Source organism: Pseudophryne corroboree, chromosome 1 (genome assembly GCF_028390025.1).
Source record: "Pseudophryne corroboree isolate aPseCor3 chromosome 1, aPseCor3.hap2, whole genome shotgun sequence".
NCBI lineage: Eukaryota > Metazoa > Chordata > Amphibia > Anura > Myobatrachidae > Pseudophryne > Pseudophryne corroboree.
Window position 1 is genome coordinate 414,603,342 of NC_086444.1, and position 22,421 is coordinate 414,625,762.

The following is a 22,421-nucleotide window of genomic DNA, read 5'->3' on the forward strand; positions in this document are numbered from 1 at the left end:
TTCTGTATGATTTAAGGCAATTATTTACTTGGTAAATAGACTCCTATAGCTATAGTTGCTGAGGCATAGCTAATGTGTTTGGTCCATCATGATTTGGATTGATGGACTATGACATACATGTTGCAATGTTTAGGATAAAATACGTTAATGTGTTGTAGCTTCAGCTTCTCTTGGAATAAAATAATCTAAAACCCAGTTTACCTTCAAGTGCTGCATTGCAATGTGCTGTTGTTGTATATTTGCAGACGTTTTCTATCATGCTATTGTTCTCCAATTGTTTCGAAATAATCTAAAAAAAAAATTATAAAAAAAAGGAATTATGGAGCAAATGTCCTACTGCTCCCAGAAATATATCTTGCACATCTTAATAAATGTGGGGTTAATACGTGAGCTTATACCTTTACGATTCAGATGTAAAGCCGGCAGATGAGTCACCGCCTCTTGGGGACCTGGGAAGCATGTTTTTCTCTTCCTGGGCGCCATCCCATAGACTGGTCATACAGATCTGTCAGTCACAGGCATGAAATATTCACACGCAGCATTCCCAGGCAAAGAGATAAGGACAGGGGGAGAGAGTCACATTGGTAAGAGACAGTACTTATGTCTCCAGCCTCAAACGGCTGAAGAGATGATCTGCTTGTCTTTTCCCCAAACAAAGCAATGTTCTGCATGTGTCAGGCAATGGGTCTTGGCGAGACTAGAACACTCTAAGGTCTGCAAAAGATGGGTTTAGATTGATTTAGCTGGTGTAGTAAAATAAACAAAGGAGCTGGCTTGCGTTAAATAGAAAGCATCTATGGCAAAAGTCTGCAGCCACTTTAGTGCATATACTGTAATAGCTAATCTTTGTAGTTTATTGCACTTTTCATGATGTAATATAAAACATATTCCCCTAGTTAAACAATTTACAAAGTTGGTTAATTCAAAAGGATCTGCTGGTCCATGTCAGAGGAGAATACCGTGTGTAGTGAGATGGAAAGAAGAAGAATAATAAAACGTATTGTATGAGCCCACAAGTGAAATAGCATGTTCACATTCAGATGTAAAGGCAGCAGGTTTCTGGCTGGAGGTGTTGAAGGGTGTGAGGGGAAAGCAGATGTGCGGTGAGCCTGACACTGATTACCTCCGTATGCACAAGGTGTAAGGGAGTTAATAAGTCTCTGCACTTAATGTTTCTGTGGACTTGTCAGGAGGGGACATGAAAGCAAAGCAATAGGAACAGGAGCCAGGAGGAGAGGAGTTCTCCAAACTTATTCATCAGAATCCAACATTCACTTATACCCCTTTCCCACTGCCTTCAAAACCCAGGGTATTAACACATGAACATGCATAAACCCGGTATTTTTATGAGTGGAAAAGGGTCTCCAAGATACAAAAAAAACCCAGGTACAATGACCCGGCAATCTTTCCGAAGTATCTATCAGGGTTTTACCCGGGAAGGACCCGGGTGAGCTGCAGTGTAAATGGGAAACCGGGGTCATACAATTCGGGACCCGTGTACTACATGGGGAGAGACAGATTTCCTGATGACATGTTCATAATGTCAACATACACAACGACGACTTGGAATATGTTGACAACTTGACACTGTCATTAAGGCAACATTTTGAAATGTGGACATCTCACACTAAACATTGTGCTAACTCTAACCATATGAATTTTGTCCAGATATAGACTATATTGACATGTCATATGATGTCAAGGTGCAGGTGTTGACTTTAGCATGCATGGCTACAGAGAGTGAGGCAGAGAACAGGTAATATAGGGTGCATGACCTAATCATGGAGGTATGGCCATGCCATCAAAAACATCTGAAAAAATAAGATTTTAAACCTACCGGTAAATCTTTTTCTCGTAGTCTGTAGAGGATGCTGGGGACTCCGTAAGGACCATGGGGAATAGACGGGCTCCGCAGGAGACATGGGCACTAAAAAGAACTTTAGGTATGGGTGTGCACTGGCTCCTCCCTCTATGCCCCTCATCCAGACCTCAGTTAGAGAAACTGTGCCCAGAGGAGACGAACAGTACGAGGAAAGGATTTTGTAAATCCAAGGGCAAGATTCATACCAGCCACACCATTCACACCGTAAAATATTGAATATATGAACCAGTCAACAGTATGAAACAAAACCAGTATCAGTCCAAAACTGATTCAACTGAAACATAACCCTTATGTAAGCAACAACTATATACAAGTCTTGCAGTATGACGTCCGCACTGGGACGGGCGCCCAGCATCCTCTACGGACTACGAGAAAAAGATTTACCGGTAGGTTTAAAATCTTATTTTCTCTTACGTCCTAGAGGATGCTGGGGACTCCATAAGGACCATGGGGATTATACCAAAGCTCCAAAACGGGCGGGAGAGTGCGGATGACTCTGCAGCACTGAATGAGAAAACATTAGATCCTCATCGGCCAGGATATCAAACTTGTAGAATTTCGCAAAGGTGTTTGAACCCGACCAAGTTGCTGCTCGGCAAAGTTGTAAAGCCGAGACGCCCCGGGCAGCCGCCCAAGAAGAACCCACCTTCCTAGTGGAATGGGCCTTAACTGAATTCGGTAACGGCAATCCAGCCGTAGAATGAGCCTGCTGAATCGTGTTACAGATCCAGCGAGCAATAGTCTGCTTAGACGCAGGAGCACCAACCTTGTTAGCAGCATACAGGATAAACAGAGCCTCTGTTTTACTAACTCGAGCCGTTCTGGCCACATACATTTTCAATGCCCTGACCACATCCAGGGACTCGGAATCCTCCACGTCCCTTGTAGCCACAGGCACCACAATAGGTTGGTTCATATGAAAAGAAGAAACCACCTTAGGCAAAAATTGGGGACGAGTCCGCAACTCAGCTCTATCCACATGGAAAATCAGATAAGGGCTTTTGTGAGACAAAGCCGCCAACTCCGACACTCGCCGCGCCGAAGCCAAGGCCAACAACATGACCACTTTCCAAGTGAGATACTTTAATTCAACTGTTTGAAGCGGTTCAAACCAGTGAGACTTAAGGAACCGTAACACCACGTTAAGGTCCCATGGTGCCACTGGAGGTACAAAAGGAGGCTGGATATGCAGCACCCCCTTCACGAAAGTCTGGACCTCTGGAAGAGAAGCCAATTCCCTTTGAAAGAAAATGGATAGGGCCTAAATCTGAACCTTAATGGAGCCTAACTTTAGGCCCAAATTCACTCCAGTTTGCAGGAAGTGGAGAAAACGGCCCAGATGGAATTCTTCCTCCAGATACAGTGATAATGTTTCGAAGTCACCTCCTTCCTTGCCTTTATTAGAGTAGGAATGACCTCTTCCGGAATGCCCTTTTCCGCTAGGATCCTGCGTTCAACCACCATGCCGTCAAACGCAGTCGCGGTAAGTCCTGGAACAGACAAGGCCCCTGTTGTAACAGGTCTTCCCTGAGTGGAAGAGGCCACGGATCTTCTGAGAGCATTTCCTGTAGATCCGGATACCAGGCCCTTCGAGGCCAATCTGGAACGATGAGAATCGCCTGAACCCCTCTTCGTCTTATGATTCTCAGTATCTTTGAGATGAGAGGAAGAGGAGGGAACACATAGACCGACTGAAACACCCACGGTGTCACCAGTGCGTCCACTGCAATCGACTGAGGGTCCCTTGACCTAGCGCAATATCTCGGAAGTTTCTTGTTGAGGCATGAAGCCATCATGTCTATTTGAGGCAGACCCCACTGACTTGCAATCTCTGTGAAGACTTCCTGATGAAGTCCCCACTCTCCTGGATGTAGATCGTGTCTGCTGAGGAAGTCTGCTTCCCAGTTGTCTACTCCCAGAATGAAGACTGCTGTCAGAGCGCTTACATGACTCTCCGCCCATCGAAGAATCTTTGAGGCTTCTGCCATTGCCACTCTGCTCCTTGTGCCGCCTTGGCGGTTTACATGAGCTACTGCTGTGATGTTGTCTGACTGAATCAGAACCGGTAGACCTTGAAGTAAGGTCTGCGCCTGACGAAGGCCATTGTACATGGCCCTTAATTCCAGAATGTTGATGTGTAGACAAGCCTCCTGGCTTGACCACAGACTCTGGAAGTTTCTTCCCTGTGTGACTGCTCCCCATCCTCGGAGGCTCGCGTCCGTGGTCACCAGAACCCAGTCCTGGATTCCGAACCTGCGACCCTCTAGAAGGTGAGCACTCTGCAGCCACCACAGGAGAGATACCCTGGCCCTGGGGGACAGGCGGATCATCTGATGAATCTGTAGATGTGACCCGGACCACTTGTCCAGAAGGTCCCACTGAAATGTTCTGGCATGGAACCTGCCGAATGGAATGGTCTCGTAAGACGCCACCATTTTTCCCAGCACTCGCGTGCAGTGATGTACCGACACCCTGTCTGGCTTCAACAGGTCCCTGACCAAGTCCTGCAGTTCCTGGGCCTTTTCCGTTGGGAGAAAGACCCTCTTTTGTTCTGTGTCCAGAATCATGCCTAAGAAAGGCAATCTGGTTGTTGGAACTAACTGTGACTTTGGCAGGTGTAGAATCCAACCGTGTTGTTGTAACACCCTCAGGGAGAGTGATACTTTTACCAGCAACTGTTCTCTCGATCTCGCTTTTATCAGGAGATCGTCCAAGTACGGGATAATTGTGACAGGAGCACCATCATCTCCGCCATTAATTTGGTAAAAATTCTCGGGGCTGTGGACAGCCCAAACAGCAACGTCTCAAATTGGTAGTGACAATCCTCCACCACAAATCTCAGGAATGCCTGATGAGGTTGATAAATGGGGACATGAAGGTATGCATCCTTTATGTCTAGAGACACCATATTATCTCCCTCTTCCAGGCTTGCAATGACCGCCCTGAGCAACTCCATCTTGAACTTGAACCTCTTTAAGTATAGGTTTAAGGATTTTGAATTTAGAATGGGTCTGACCGAACCGTCCGGTTTCGGGACCACAAACAGGGTTGAGTAATAGCCCATCCCCTGCTGCAGCAGGGGAACCTTGACCACCACTTGTTGGAGACACAATTTTTGAATTGCTGCCAAAACTACCTCCCTCTCTGGTGAAGAAGACGGTAGTGCCGATTTGAAAAACCGGCGAGGGGGCACTTCTTCGAATTCCAGCTGGTACCACCGGGAAACAATGTCTATTGCCCAGGGGTCCACCTGAGAATGAATCCAGACCTGGCTGAAAAGACGAAGACGTGCCCCCACCGGAGCGGACTCCACCCGCGGAGCCCCAGCGTCATGCTGTGGATTTAGTAGAGGCCGGGGAGGACTTTTGATCCTGGGAACTGGCTGTAGTTGGCAGCTTTTTCCCCTTGCCCTTACCTCTGGCAAGAAAGGAAGATCCCAGAGCCCTCTTGGATTTATGCGGCCGAAAGGACTGCATCTGATAATGTGGCGTTTTCTTAGGCTGTGAGGAAACATAAGGTAAAAATGTTGATTTACCTGTAGTAGCTGTGGAAACTAGGTCCGCGAGACCTTCCCCAAACAACTCCTCACCCTTGTAAGGTAAAACCTCCATATGCCGTTTTGAGTCGGCATTACCCAGCCACTGTCGGGTCCACAGTGCTCGCCTGGCAGAAACTGCCATAGCGTTCGCTCTGGACCCCAGTATGCCTATATCCCTCTGAGCCTCTCTCATATAAAGGACTGCATCCTTAATATGACCCAGGGTCAATATGATAGAATCCCTATCCATCGTATCCATATCAGTAGATAAGGTATCTGTCCACGCTAGTACAGCGCTACAAACCCTAGCCGACGCTATTGCCGGTCTGAGTAATGTACCGCTATGCATGTAAATTGACTTTAAGGTAGTTTCTTGCTTGCAATCAGCAGGATCCCTGAGGGCAGCAGTATCCTGCGACGGCAGCGCCACCTTTTTGGAAAGGCGCGTCAACGCTTTATCCACCCTTGGGGATGATTCCCACCGTATCCTGTCCTTGATCGGGAAAGGATACGCCTTAAGAATCCTTTTGGGAATCTGCAGCTTCTTGTCTGGAGTTTCCCAAGCACTTTCAAATAACTAATTTAATTCAAAAGAAGGTGGAAAAGTAACCTCAGGCTTCTTTTCTTTAAACATGTGGATTTTTGGATTAGGCACCACGGGGTCATCTATAATATGCAGCACATCCTTTATAGCAATAATCATATAATGAATACTCTTTGCCAATTTTGGCTACAACCTCGCATCATCATAATCGACACTGGATTCAGAATCCGTGTCGGTATCTGTGTCAACTACCGGGGAAAGTGGGCGTTTTTGAGACCCAGAAGGCCCCTGTGACGCAGGGAAAGACAGGGTATGACCCTCTGTACTGTCCCTGGATTCTGCTTTGTCTAAACGTTTGTGCAATAAATTAACATTTGCATTTAAAATATTCCACATTTCCATCCAGTCATGCGTCGGTGTTGCCGACGGAGACACCACACTCATACGCTCCACCTCATCCATAGGAGAGCCTTCTGCTTCAGACATGCCGACACGCACGTACTGACACACCACTCACTCAGGGAAAACTCTATCTGGAGACAGTTCCCCCAAATGGCCCTTTGGAGAGACAGAGAGAGAGTCTGCCAGCACACACCCAGCGCCAATAACCCTGGGAAAAGAAAAAATATTACCCAGATACAGCGCTATTCACTGTGCCAAATTATGTGCCCCCCCCCCCCTTCTTTAAAACCCTCTGTCACCGGTGATCAGCAGGGGAGTGTCCGGGGAGCCAGCTTCTCAGCGTGTGCTTGTGGAGAAAATGGCGCTGGTGAGTGCTGAGGGAGAAGCCCCGCCCCCTCAGTGGCGGGCTTCGGTCCCGCTGTTTCTTTAAACTGGCGGGGTCTGAATTAATACTCAAAAATGTGTATGCACCTATTGCCAGTGTCGAGGTCCACATTGCTGCCCAGGGCGCCGCCTTTGAAGTCTTCTGCCTTCGTATACTCACCCGGCTTCTATCTTCCGGCTCTGCGAGGAGGACGGCAACGCGGCCCTGGGACGAACCGCTAGGGGAGACCTGCGTTCTGACTCCCTCTGGAGCTAATGGTGTCTAGTAGCCTAAGAAGCAGAGCCTAACATTTAAGTAGGTCTGCTTCTCTCTCCTCAGTCCCACGATGCAGGGAGCCTGTTGCCAGCAGGTCTCCCTGAAAATAAAAAACCTAACAAAATACTTTTTTACAGGAAGCTCAGGAGAGCTCCCTGTAGTGCACCCAGTCTCCTCTGAGCACAGTATTAAACTGAGGTCTGGAGGAGGGGCATAGAGGGAGGAGCCAGTGCACACCCATACCTAAAGTTCTTTTTAGTGCCCATGTCTCCTGCGGAGCCCGTCTATTCCCCATGGTCCTTACGGAGTCCCCAGCATCCTCTAGGACGTAAGAGAAATAGTGTTTATGCTTGGTGGTGGGAAGTGACGATGCAAGCTGCACAAGAAGTGCCATGGGCCCATCACCCCACCGCAGGCATGGGAGATTGTTGCTGCTCAGCAGCAGCGGCCTCGCTGGACCCACTGCAGATCAGCACACAGCAGCATGTGCTGGACTGGGGGGAAAAGCTGCTGCCACTGATGGGTAAGAAGGATTGAGGGGTAGGCATAGGACCCAGGCCCCTACCGTACCGGGCCCCTCCAACAATCCCGAGCTTGGGTAATTAATATCCGCTCCTCTTCCTCTTGGCAACACTGGTAGCATGTCGGCTTTTTTTTTACCTTGTTGACATGATATTCAATTGTTTATCCCTCCCGATCTCCTGCCTAAAGTGACAGGAGATCAGGAGGGAGATAATCAGTTGTGCTTTTTTATTGCACTTGTCGCTCCCAGAGAGGTTGAGTTCAGCCGCATAAAACAGCTAAACCTGACCAAAGTAATGGGTGTGACTCAAAAATTCCCATTTGAGGAAGCTGAAATGCGGGCGCCGGCAACCGATTCACCCGAACGGAGTAAAAATTGATTAGCTCTGTTGGGCACCATCTACTGGCTGCCGGTGCCTAAAGCAATTTATTATCGCAGCTCAGGCCCGTAACTAGGTGTGTGCGGATGGGCACCGCACATAGCGCTGCAGGGTAGGGGGCGCTGCTAGCAGCACTTGTCAATTATCTGTTTTAATTACTTTCACTTGCAGCTTCCTGCCTTTTGTAGCCCAGCATCTCCTGACCGCCACTGTCTCCTACCCTGACCCCTTCTGTAACTAATACCTATGCAATATTCATGAACTCAACTTGAGAATTATTTGTTATTGAGTCACACTGTCCTTTATTACATTTCAAAATGCTGACATACTTGGGATTCAAACCCATGGCCTGTGGCATTGCAGTTTGACAATCTATTCATTGAGCTAAAGTATCTGCCCTTGCATAGAAGGGTAGATAATTGTAAGCTAGAGAATTCTAACTATTTGAAGCTTACCTTGTACTTTGTGAAATAATGATCAGCATTTTCGCTGAGCAGATCTATGTAGGGGTGTAGTATGGTATGCCGGCGGCCGGGCTCCCGGCGACCAGCATACCGGCGCCGGGAGCCCGACCACCGGCATACCGACAGCGTGGCGAGCGCAAATGAGCCCCTTGCGGGCTCGCTACGCATGCCGCGCTATTTATTCTCCCTCCAGGGGGGTCGTGGACCCCCACGAGGGAGAATATCTGTCGGTATGCCGGGTGTCGGGATTCCGGCGCCGGTATACTGTGCGCCGGGATCCCGATATTCGGCAACCTGAAGACCACCCCTATGTAGTGTGTGGCTGCAAGAGATTGGATATGTGGCTGCACACTACACAGATCTGCTCAATTGCAATGCTGATTATTTTGTTACAAAGTACCAGTAGCTTCATATAGTGTTCATAGTTTTTTATGCAGTATCAAATAGAATTCAACGGGTTATAGGTTTGAGTCCTGGGTATGGCAGTATATTGAAATGTGTTATTTAATAAAGGGTATTGTAACTGAATAACAATGAGCTCTCAAGTTAAGTACATGAATGTGGTATAAAGAGGATTTGTATCCAAATCCATTTTCTTTCAGTGTTCTATAAATGTGTGTTATATATAATGTGGGAAGGGGCATCATAGCATGGGCTGTCTCTGCGATCAATGTTGTCACGCCCTTTCCCCACGAGGCATGCGCCTTATGTCCCCACTGAAAAAAAAAGGGGGGGGGGGGGGGGAGAAGCGCCAACTCTCTCTTTGGCACGGGGCACCAAACCAAAAAGTCTACTTACAGCTCTTTTTTTGCTCAATCACCCTCTATATAGTCATTGTCACCATAATGCCTGTATACATTATAAAATATGCCTGATGTCAAAAGCATTTGTTTACACAATAAGCAGTTGCTTTCCTTCACTGTGATCAGCAAGTAAAGTCAGAATATGTCATTACAGGTTGAGTATCCCATATCCGGAATGCTCGGGACCAGGAGCATTCCGGATATGGTATTTTTCCGGATAACAGATTACCTGTTATCTGGATGGGTTCCGGGGGTCCAGCGAGTCGGCAGGGGGGACCGCTGTGGGTCCAGCACGACGGTGAGGGGTCCCGGGGATCTGGCGCATCAGTGGAGAAGTCCGAGGGGTCAGCGGCGGATACTGGGAGTCAGCGGCGGTGAGGGAATGGCTGCAAAGCCACTCCCCCACCTGTCTGTGATTGGCCGCAGACTCCAGTGACGTCATCATGACGCCGGCCGCGTCATGACGTCACTACAGGACTGAAATATTCCGGTTTTCTGAATATTTCGGTTAACGGGTGTCCGGATAACGGATAACCAACCTGTAATACATACAGATACAGTGCATCCGGAAAGTAATCACAGCAATTAACTTTTTCCACATTTTGTTATGTTGCAGCCTTATTCCAAAATGGAATAAATTAATTTTTTCCCCTCAAAATTTTACACACAATATACCCCATAATGACAATGTGAAAAAAGTTTTTATGAGATTTTTGTAAATTTATTAAAAGTAAAAAAAATCTAAGAAATCACATGTACATAAGTATTCACAGTCTTTGCCATGAAGCTCAAAATTGAGCTCAAGTGCATCCCTGTTTCCAATGATCACCGTTGAAATGTTCCTACAGCTTAATCAGAGTCCACCTGCGGTAAATTCAGTTGATTGGATATGATTTGGAAAGGCACACACCTGTCTATATAAGGTCACACATTTGACAGTGCATGTCTGAGCACAAACCAAGCATGAACTCAAAAGGAATTGTCTGTAGACCTCCAAGACAGAATTGTCTTGAGGCACAAATCTGGGGAAGGGTACAGAAAAATATCTGCTGCTTTGAAGGTCCCAATGAGCACAGTGGCCTCCATCATTCGGAAATGGAAGAAGTTCGGAACCACCAGGACTCTTCCTAGAGCTAGCCGGCCGTCTAAACTGAGTGATCGGGGGAGAAGGGCCCTAGTCAGGGAGGTGACCTAGAACCTGATGGTCACTCTGTCAGAGCTACAGTATTCCTCTGTGAAGAGAGGAGAACCTTCCAGAAGGATAACCATCTCTGCAGCAATCCACCAAATCAGGCCTGTATGGTAGAGTGGTCAGACGGAAGCCACTCCTTAGTAAAAAGCACATGCCAGCCCACCTAGTGTTTGCCAAAATGCACCTGAAGGGCTCTCAGACCATTCTAAACAAAATTCTCTGGTCTGATGAGACAAAGATTGAACTCTTTGGCGTGAATGCCAGGTGTCATATTTGGAGGAAACCAGGCACCGTTCATCACCAGGCCAATACCATCCCTACAGTGAAACATGGCGGTGGCAGCATCATGCTGTGGGGATGCTTTTCAGCAGCAGGAACAGGGAGACTAGTCAGGATAGAGGGAAAGATGAATGCAGCAATGTACAGAGACATCCTGGATGAAAACCTGCTGCAGAGCGCTCTTGACCTCAGACTGGGGCAATGGTTCATCTTTCAGCAGGACAACGACCCTAAACACACAGCCAAGGTATCTAAGGAGTGGCTTCAGGACAACTCTGTGAATTTAGTGGCCCAACCAGGGCCCAGACTTGAATCCGATTGAACATCTCTGGAGAGATCTGAAAATGGCTGTGCACCGACGCTTCCCATCCAACCTGATGGAGCTTGAGAGGTGCTGCAAAAAGGAATGGGCGAAACTGCCCAAAGATAGGTGTGCCAATCTTGTGGCATCATATTCAAAAAGAGTTGAGGCTGTAATCGCTGCCAAAGATGCATGAACAAAGTATTCAGCAAAGGCTGTTAACACTTATGTACATGTGATTTTATTTTTTTATTTTTAATAAATTTGCAATTTATTGTCATTATGGGGTATTGTGTGTAGAATTATGAGGGAAAAATGAATTTATTCCATTCTGGAATAAGGCTGTAACATAACAAAATGTGGAAAAAGTGAAGCGCTGTGAATACTTTCCGGATGCACTGTATGTCCTCATACACCATTGCGGCAGTCTTGACCAACAGGCCCTGTGTGACTATGCTAGCAATGTGTGTCTTTTTTGCCAAAAGGCCCATACACACTGGGCGATTTTGAGCTGAAAGCAGCTCACTTTTGGTGTTTTGAGCTGCTTTCAGCTCAAAACCACCCAGTGCGTATGCCCCGGTGATGAGCGATGAGCCCCCGTTTCATGAATGACTGGGTGAACGGCTTTCCATAGCGTCCTGCTATGGAAAGCTGTTCACCCCCGCTGACATCGCTGGGCATGGGGGAAAATCGCTCAGTGTGTATGCACTGAGCGATTTTCAGCCCAGCGATGTCAGCCATCATCGCTGTTCATACACGCTGGGCAAAAACACCCAGTGTGTATGCACCTTAAGTCGCATGCGTTGCAACTAGGAGACTGTGCTTATTAAGTTGATGGAGCGCTTGAATATATGTTTGACTAAGGACCTGATTCAGTGTCAGTTGCAGTTTTGCTAAATTAGCAAAACTGCAACTGCTGACAATCGCATGGTAATGGCCACCAGTGATGCGATCGCAATTTAATTTATATAAATAAAATTATTATTATCATCATCATACAACAGAGGTTCAGCCAGACTCGTACCTCCATGGTTTTGCCCATTAGAGAAAGCTTTTGTTGCTGCGATCAGGTCTGTATTAGGCCCAAAGTCGCTTTACATACATCAAAATAGTGGTACATAGTACAAAGGCATTAGAATTACAGAAAGTTGAAAACTATAAATAATTAAGAAGTAAACCTAGAGAGCACAATAAGCATAATGCACCAACCCTTATTGTGCTCTCTAGGTTTAGTTGATCTCGTACCCCATCACTCCAGCCTTCTATCTTTCCAGCCTCCAGCCCCTTGTCTTTCCAGCCTCCTGCCCAGGGGCGGTACTTCCAGAGTCAATGGAGTCAGCTGCCGCTGGGCTCCAGCCTATAAGGGGGCACTTCCTCCATTGTCCCCATTCGTGTCTTTCCAGCTGGAGCCGCCAAACCGTGCATCAGCGGCGCACCTCCCCCGTGACCTGAACCTGGCACTTTGGTCGTGGGATGCGGACGTCACCTAACATAAGAGCGCACGCTACCCTGACCATGACTGACAGAGGAGCCAGGAGACAGTGTGGGCGTGCATAGGAGGGCTGCGCGGTTGGAGGGGGGAGAGCAGCAGCAGTGGGCAATGGCTGAAGGAAGCAGTGACAAAGTGACAAATACAATATTTTTCTAGTAAGTGCAAGTCCTTGGGGGAGGGGGAGGGGCTCCGGCTGCTGGGGCATAGTACTGGTCACTTAAAAAGATAAACCCAAAAGCTGTATATATCTATATCTCCAGTATGTTCTCCTCACATCTACTTTGATCTCCTTATTTTCTTGTTTTCTGTTTAATAGTGCCAACCAAAGTGTCTCTTGCAACTACTGGAGCCTCCTGAAATTCAGAGGGAAAACCCTCCCAAAGTCATCATGGCCCAGGGAGGAATGGGGTGAGGTGAGTGTCCGGGTGCATTCCATATTTCCTGCATGCTGATTTTCATTCAAGGACTGATGTTTTCATCAATTTAAACCTGTGGAGTGCTGCCTCTTATATTGGGCCACAGAGGACATGAGGAGGCCATCCCAGTAAGTAAACATCAGCCATCATTAAGTGATGGGCATTTGGACATTGTTGCACTGTCTTTACACTTTCTTGCTCTTTAAATATATATTACGACAGTCATATAATTAAAGAGCAAGATAGTGTAATAATGTCTTTATGATAGATTAAGTACACCTAAGGTACACCTCCAGTGCTACCAAAATAAATGGAGTGCCTTCGTATCTGCCTTCTATATACATTCCTCCCACAATCCAAAAATATACTGGTAAACAAAAAAATTAGCCCTAGTTTGAGTGCATGTACATGTGTTTAGGGCAAACTAGATGGGCCAAGTGGTTCTTATCTGCCATAATTTCTGTGTTTCCTTGATATGTTGGTGGATGGGGGAAAAAAATGGGAATGAGAATGTGACAAATGGGTTCAAAAGATGTGTGTATTCTGTGGGGTAGGTGATGTGAATATATGGTATGTGTGGCATAGACTCTAAATGCATTGATAAAAATACATCCAATAACTGTTACTGCATTCAACGTAAACCATAAGTCAGGTTTAAATTTGTTGTACAAAGTCCAAGAGTCAGCATGGGGGGGACTGGGATGAAGTTACGCCACTGCTGCTGCCCCTCGTCTTTCCAGCCTCCTGTCCCATGTCTCTCCAGCATCCTGCCCCGTCACTCTAGCCCAGAGGTTCTCAAACTCGGTCCTCGGGGACACACACAGTGCATGTTTTGCAGGTAACCCAGCAGGTGCACAGGTGTATTAATTACTCACTGACACATTTTAAAAGGTCCACAGGTGGAGCTAATTATTTCACTTGCGATTCTGTGAGGAGACCTGCAAAACATGCACTGTGTGGGCCCCCGAGGACCGAGTTTGAGAACCTCTGCTCTAGCCTCTTGTCTTTCGAGCCTCGTGCCCCGTCACTCCAGCCTCCTGCCCTATGACTGCAGTCTCCTACCCCTTGTCTTTCCGGCCTCTTGTCTCTCCAGTATTCTGCCTCATCACTCCAACTTCCTGTCTTTCCAGTCTTTTATGTCAGCTGATATACAAGAAGGAAAGACAACTCCTTTTTATGGGGCACTCTTATCCTTAATCTAAAACTTAACTTTTATTGAAATCGGACTCACAATGACATACAACATAAAACATTTATTGCATAAATATTTTGTGGTATAGCTGGCTAGGCCTCCTAGCTTAACTCCATATGTTATGTTTCCAGTTAATAGATATAACTATCCCCTGTTGGTAATTTAATATTCCCTTAATATCACAAATCACACACCACCATACACCTAATCATAGTACATAATGTGATAATGGTTCAAGGTCAATAGATGGTATGTGTCCAATATGTGACTGAACTTAGAAAGAAAGGGGAAAGGGGAAAAAAAAAAGATGACCAGCAGGTAGAGCTTCATTACCCCTGACGAAGCCGTCCAGGTGAAACGTGCACGTTGGGTAAACGACGTGTGTGGATGTCACCCAAACTGCATCTGCTGCCTTTCTACACTGACTCAGCGGCAACGACGGGCTGCGCGCTGCCCGTAGCGGTCTCATATACCAGGTACTCGACTGTGACCAGGCATCCCGAGGTCGTCCTGGACTTAGGATATCCTGAAGGGAGGCGCACGGTATTAACAACAGTTCACACACTGCCCGGTAATACGGACTCTGAGACAATTGATTTATGATGAGCCGCACGCTGACAGCAGCAGGGAGCGTTTGCAGATAAGTAAAATTCCTTACTTCAATTGATTTTCTATCAGCAATTATTTGCACTTCAATTTAGGAATTAATTTTCCAACAGTACAAAGTGAATCAGTTTAGAGGAATTAGTAAGGTTAATTTCTCACTGTAGATGTGCTGTTTGGGTTACATCCATAGATACAATGCCGTTTTGCAAATAAGATGCAACTTTGTGATAAATGCAAATATAATGCAAACTTGTTTATATTGGACACAACTTTGATATTACCACTATGTTTGTATCTAATATATCACGCAAATTGTACTTCTAATTAACTAACCCATATCTTATTGGGAATATCAATCCTGTGTATAATTATTTTTATATGTAAATTATATGGGAAGGAGAAATTTGCTAGACATTGAGTCAATCCTTATACATCTGTGATTTGCAGTGAATACACTCATAAAAATATACCTTATTTACAGTATTAATTGAAACAAAAATACATTTTTCTCTATTTTTCTTTTTTCTTAATTTCGGTGCTCTCTCATCGGCTTGACTCATTTATTGAGACAACGACAGCAGAAGCACACTATTTTCATATTGCACTCACACCCAATAGGACTCTCTCATCCTCAATTCGATGTCATTTGACAAGATTGGGGACAGTAGACATCCTGGTTGTCACTGCATATGAAAGCTGTATTTCTCAGAAATTATTATTTTCAATGGTTTTGTTACAAAAGCAATTTTGTTTCTCTTTCTTTTGAGTGGTTTTTCACAAATTGTGATACAATTTACTGTGATTATAAACAACAAGGTGATATTACGAGTAAAATATTATGTTTGTCACTTATCAAGGGCTTGCAAGTAGTCAGCATTATAGGTATTAAATACTGGCTAGGGACCTCTCCCCTGCACTCTCATCAACTTTGCCCTAGATTGGGCAGGTGAAGTTGACAGCAGATGCAGGTCTTGGGAGTGGTGCATATGCTCCAGTTGGTTCTCTCATTGGAGATTCGATGCTTTTAAAGCAGATCTCCAAAAGCAGAAACCAGGCATTTAGTCACCTGTTCCACCCCACCTTCCTTCTGATCCTTTTTTTCCCCTTTCCCCTTTCTTTCTAAGTTCAGTCACATATTGGACACATACCATCTATTGACCTTGAACCATTATCACATTATGTACTATGATTAGGTGTATGGTGGTGTGTGATTTGTGATATTAAGGGAATATTAAATTACCAACAGGGGATAGTTATATCTATTAACTGGAAACATAACACATGGAGTTAAGCTAGGAGGCCTAGCCAGCTATACCACAAAATATTTATGCAATAAATGTTTTATGTTGTATGTCATTGTGAGTCCGATTTCAATAAAAGTTAAGTTTTAGATTAAGGATAAGAGTGCCCCATAAAAAGGAGTTGTCTTTCCTTCTTGTATATCAGCTGATTTGTTTTCCACAACTCAAGGGAGCACCGCCGGGTGTTTGTTTAATTGATAAGTCAAAAAATTTTCAATAGTCAATGGGTAACATTGAAGAATAAAAAAAAGAAAAAAATATTTTGTATTCCGGTTTTTGTATTAGATAAATACCGACAGACAGGTAGCTCAGTGCGCTGTTTCCCCCACAACAAATCCAGTCTTTTATGTCTCCAGCCCCCCAACCCTGACCCATGTGTTAAAGCTAAATATTTATCTTATAACATACACTATATATGGGTAAGAGACTCAGTACGCAATTGGCGTATGGGGTACCATAAGGGTACTCACTTAGCGTTGCAGACGCTTAGCCGTGGTCGAGACGCACATGCGGCATGCTCGCTCATAGCTAACGCTTGGTGTCAAGCACGCTATGGGCGGCCGACCACCGTAATGCTACGCTACCAGCGTAGCGGACGTTCGCGACCACGAGGGGAACACAAGTGGCCCAGACGCTCACGGGATGACACTCAGTAAACCTTGTATGCAACACACTGAAAGATTGAGTTTATACTGTAAACCTTACTACTGAAATACTGTAGCGATATAACGCTGCTTAACCTTATTAATACAAAAGCTGCTTGAGCGATTGAGACGCTCCGAATACCCTCAGTAATGTAATAAACACACAATACCTTGCTAAGGTTCCAACACCTTTACTAACAATATCTAGCTATGTAAAAAGGGGAAAACAGTTAACAGTTCATACACTACAGGCTAACATCAATATCTAAACATAATAACTACACATATACAATATACAACAGTTTAACAATAACAGAGAGAGAGAGAGTATGGCAAATACAGAGAATAAGTTGGTTACAGAGAATAACTTACACATATGGGAATGAATCGCAGGCGCAATCTGGAAATCCAGCTCTCAGTTAATCAGTGATGAAAACCTTGTGGAGAGTAGAGTCTTGTGTCCCCAAGCCTATTGCAAACTATATTTATTTACTAGCTCAAGACATACTACAATAGATACTGTGTGCCCTCTTTCCATTGGTTAGGGGGTGGGACATGTACTGCACCTGGGATCATTGGTTAGTTCAAGAAGTGGGCGATGGCTAGGACTAGTTAGTATTCTAAATTCCTCTTTGTCTTGTTATATTGAGGAAAGCTATTGTTTGGATCTTCCAAACAAACTCTGTCTCTGGGCTTTGTTTATCCCACTGTCACCCTCCTTCGGTTGAGACAATTGACTACTCAGCACTCATTATTCTGGAGAGAAACCTGGACCTATTCATAAACAAAGGTGTAAGCCCTCTTCATAGAATCTCAAAGCTTAGTGTAACTAAGGCTATTGTTTTAAGTCTGTGGGAAAGAAGTGACTGAATTCCATTCACCCACCCTGCATTTATGTGTAATTTATTCGGAATGCAATTAATCTTATTTTCTATTTCTGTGCATAACCATGAGCAGGAACTATGCGAGTCCCTCCCAATTATCATAGGCACAACATCCCTTCAATACCCCACAGCTTGACACCATACACTACCCTCCAACCTTTGTCTGAGCCCTCCCAGCATGCAAAGAGGAATCTCTCAGGTCCAAGAGCCGTTTTAAACTTACCATACTTGCTGACATTATGATGGGGAATATTAACTATAAAACGCATTATATTGGTTAAATATGTAGCGATCGAGTCGCTCGCTAGTCGCACACAAACACCGCCCTAAATACCCATCCCCATGCGCAGGCGACGTCAGAGCGTCCCCTACGCAACCTGAGGGGATGCGTACGCACGGGGGAGTCGGTGCGCGAGCAGCGGGCACGTGCAGTACAAGGCATCATAGGTCGCTATATTTTTCGACTTTGACAGTCGACCCTTTGGCAGTCATCAATAACTGCCACTTCCTAAACAATTCAAACAGAAAAATATATGTCATCATGGAATACCTTTTTATGACTGGGTAGAGGGAGGAGAGGAGAAGGTGGGAAAGGTATGACCTAGTGAGATAGTAGAAGCATGTGTGTATGAATCTATGTTTGAGGGGTCATGTATCATCGTGCCGTACGTGTTTTAAATCAAGCTTCGAGGTATTGCGAAGTATACATTTGAATCCTTCTTATCCCGTATCAAGGGTCTGTTGATGGGCTGTCAAACTCTACCGAGCTCTTTTCGGCTTTTGGTTGCAACAAATGGGGAGCACATTTAGTTGATGATACATGAAGGGGTAGGGGGAACATGTGAATGCTGATATATGTGTCTATATTCCCTGTCGAATATGTGTGTCATTACCTGGAGGTTGTAGAGATGAAAATAAGAAACAATCGTTATAAATGCAGTCGTAAACTATGTGAGTTTAAATAAACAGTCGCCGATTGAGGTCTTGTCTGATGTCTTGTCTTGATGTACATGTTGTCTGATGTCTCTCGGTGCTTTTGCTATAAATAGCGAGCAAAAGTTGTTCCATTGTCCATAAAATTACAGTCTCTAAAGTATTGGGCTATCGTAAAAGTTAAAGTCACTAGGGATATTGGGGGCTTGTAGCATAGTTCATCAATGGTCTGTATAAAAGAGGTTGTCAAATTCTTCTTCCAAGCGGGTGTCTTTGTACCTTGGAGGAAAACAAAGGAGAAACGGGTGAAAGAAACGGACCGTGGAGAACATTTTCGTCACAACATTGTCTCTATCGTTGGGTCATAAATCAAATTAGTTGTTGTTATTACAGTGTCCTCGCTCCTCAGACTCATCACTCTGGTACTACCTTTACACTTCGTTAAAGTCCGAATGCATCTAAATATCAGGCCAACCAATATGACGACTCCCAGAATACACAAGAGAAATTTCCCTACGTCCATTATAATACCTTGGGTCCATTCTCCTAAACCAGAGAACCAATTTCGTGGGTTCAACCATGACACCCAACTGGTCAGCTCATTACCCACAGCAGCGAGTGTGAGATTGTGTTTCCTTCGAAACTCCCACTTCAATTGCAAAATGTCATCCATCTTTTGGCCTATGACCTCGGCCGGGTCCTCAGTGCTGTTTGTAATATACGTGCAGCACTTTACACCATATTGAGTCGCTAGGGTAACACAATACCCGCCTGTCACTGCGGTGAGATAATTGAGAATCATCCTATGCTGAACCAGCTCTGTTTTGTAGGCTTGTAACTCTTTCCCAGTGTACCTGAACGTGTCGTCATACATTTCGGTGATATTGTCTAACAAGTTCGCTAGCGCAGATATATATTTATAATTTATCACTCCTCTGGCGGTACGAGTGATATCTAACGCGAGTAGGAATTGAATCCCGGTGGATTCATGGATCAGATCAGAGGCTGAGTGCTCTGTCCTCTCTATCAGGTGCCTTTTAACGACGTGCTCGTAATGAGTGTGAGTATAAGGAGCTTGGGCACCGCGGTGAATGTTTTTAATTTTGTTATGGGATACAGTCATTACTTCAGGCAGTACTTTTCCAATGTAACACAATCCCTCTGAGTTTGGGGCAAGCCACTTATACGCCTTTCTCCCGCATATGAAATATGCATAATCGGGGAGAACATATGGGACTGAGTATGACATAACCATGTTACAAACTTTCCATGTGAACTCTCCTAACCCTAATTCTCCCATCTGTCTAGTACACATATCTGGTTGTACGATATGCGCACAGTATCCTGGTGATACTTCTCCAACTCGCATGGTCCTACTTCCTAGAGTGTACTTATACCGGAAAAATCTTCCATTGTCGGCTATCTGGCGTATAAGTTCTGTGTCTATGGGCATTCTATTGGCTCTATATGAAAATGTCATGGTTTGATTACTCCATGACATTTGCCAATTTCCCGGCTTTCGGGGATTGGAAATGTTAAAGCATACTAAGGACTTATCCACATGATACTGGTGGAGCTTCAAACTAGGAGGACTAGAGATATTAAACCTCTTGTCCACCGGCCTCCCACCACTTAACTCAAGTACCTCTCCTACAGTTAAAGGGAATGGTACTAGTCCTGATTTGCTATGACCTTGAGGTAGTTGAGAGCATACCCAACAGTCTGTCTGATTTAACACTTTACCCACTAAGGAGTGATAGTCACTCAATGGATGCCGGTCCATGTGGACATTAAAACTGGACTGACATTTCTTGATGCACCCATCCTCAACTATATTGTCACAATGCCTACAGATGCAGTTCTCTTCAGCTAACAATCTTTCACAATTCCTTCTATTGTCAATGCTACCAGATCGTTTTCTGGTAGCTCTTTCCTAGGGTCAGGGAATTCAGACATAATTGTCCTTAATTCTGTCCGGGACCAGGGACGGCGCATTGCACTGTCCCTGGCGGGAATGACTCCCTGAGCGTCAGTCTGTCCATTTGGGACTGTGATCACCCTGACAGGGTTAAGTTCAACTACATCATCTTGTGTTGGTTCTACAATATGAGATACATTTGTTTATGCGTGATATATAACACCGTACGTACCTGTGGACACGACCTCACCTGACCCTCCGTTAGGGGGTTTGATTACTGCCTTTACCGATTTGGTCGCGTCCACCTGGATGTCTTGTATGATGGCTGCTGGAAAAGGTGCCGACATCGTGCTGGGCTCACTTTCTTGCTGGTAATCCTGAGGGAAGTTTAACATGGAGTGCAACTTGCACGGGTTAACAATTGTACATTTAACAGTTTTACTTTTATCTTTGTCACATTTGTTACTTTTATCATTAATACATTTGTTACTTTTATCATTAATACATTTGTTACTTTTATCATTAATAATACAGTTGCTAAGTGCATGTTTATCATACCCCAGTGTGCCACTCTCTGTAACCACCCTCTCTCCTGTTGCCATACTTTTCTTACCACAGTGAGAGTCAGCTGTATAAGCTAATCCTCCTAGTATTTCACCTTCCCGTTGCCATAACTGTAAATAATCATAATGTTTGATCCGTCTCTTTGCAGATTTAATGAGACATATCCTTCTCCTTAGATTTTGTAACACCTCGGGACTAAAACTGCCTACCCGTGGGAACTTTTCCCCGTCATGCACAGTCATTCTTTCCCATTCATCGCACAAAACCTCTGTGTGTGAACCGTATTTCTCACACATGATATACCTTGCCGACCCGATTGGTCGGTTTACTAAGTCAACCTGAACCGAGGTTGATCGCCCCCTACCTGAACAACTGGCCCCCATCTTTGCAGGTGTTGCTTTCACTACCTCTGACCTTCAAATCAGGGTCTTCAGCGAACCCTTACAAAAACCAAGATGTCCGGGGTAGGCCGGCGGCGGAAGTTTACCGAGTACCTCCACTCACTCTTCGCCCACGTTGGCCAGTACTTTAATCACTGACTCAGAGCTGCTGTACCCAACCTAGGGCCCCTATGAACCTTTATTTACTGGGGCGTGTGGGTGTGATCCGAAGAGCACTTAACCCTTCCCAGTAACTATTGGTTGTTAGAGAATTCCCGAGTGACCAGCGAACCTCCCTTAAAATAAAATAAATTACACAAATCACGTTAGAATGTACAAATAGCGTTTATGACCCCTCTAGCGTACGCAAATGGTACTGGGTCAAGTTACTAACTAGTGCACACAATTACATGCGGTACAATCGTTCTGCACATAAGATTAGTTGCTTATGTGCGGAACGACCAGTGGAATCGAAAATTGTGGCTGCGAATTCCTTCAGCCAGAGCTTAATGGCCTATATGGGTACCGCACCAACCCTTCCTGGTGTTGTGCTTCTTTACTCTTTATCTATAGCGGACTTCCTAGTCTGCTGTACCTGGACCTCCTGGTCCGTGACCTCCTGGTCTGTGCTACAGTAGACCTCCTGGTCTGCTATACTCTAATGCTCTTCTTTTAATATGTTTAACAAGGGATGCCTCCCAAGCCACCGTGCCGTCACTTACACGTATGTACCTCACGAGAACGCGATGATTTCCTGTGGTTCCACCTAAAAATTAGAAACTTATATATATGTATACACACACTTTCACCTCATATACTCTTTACTTTCGTTTCTGCGCAGAAATCCCTTTCATTCAGTATCGCAGGCTAATCCCGAGGAGTTGCAACTAGAGAAGGATCTTTTAGCTTAAAATTTTGGACACTGAGATTGATTTGCGCTATTATCGCGTTGCCTCCGTATCGCCTGCTAAAACAATACTATCGTGTGATTTGTATTATGTGGGCGTACCCAGACGCTCCGTTGCGTAATATACGCTCCGTGCGTCGGCCCTTGCGTCGCGTACGCTAGTCCCGCCCTTTGTTAGAGACACGTGTACGCAAGCCAGGTATATCCACAGAAATACAACTAACACATTTATATCAA

At 45.2% G+C, this 22,421-nt stretch overlaps 1 long non-coding RNA gene across 1 annotated transcript in view; it reads right to left on the minus strand.

Annotated features, from left to right (window-relative positions):
* Positions 1 to 207: 207 nt before the first annotated feature.
* LOC134893763 (uncharacterized) overlaps positions 208 to 22,421 on the minus strand; it is a 67,138-nt gene continuing 44,924 nt past the window's right edge. Inside the window, exons 2-3 of the long non-coding RNA XR_010171718.1 lie at positions 399 to 714; positions 208 to 289 (exon numbers count right to left, since the gene is read on the minus strand). This is a non-coding gene — a long non-coding RNA (uncharacterized LOC134893763). The remainder of the gene's footprint in view (positions 290 to 398; positions 715 to 22,421) is intronic.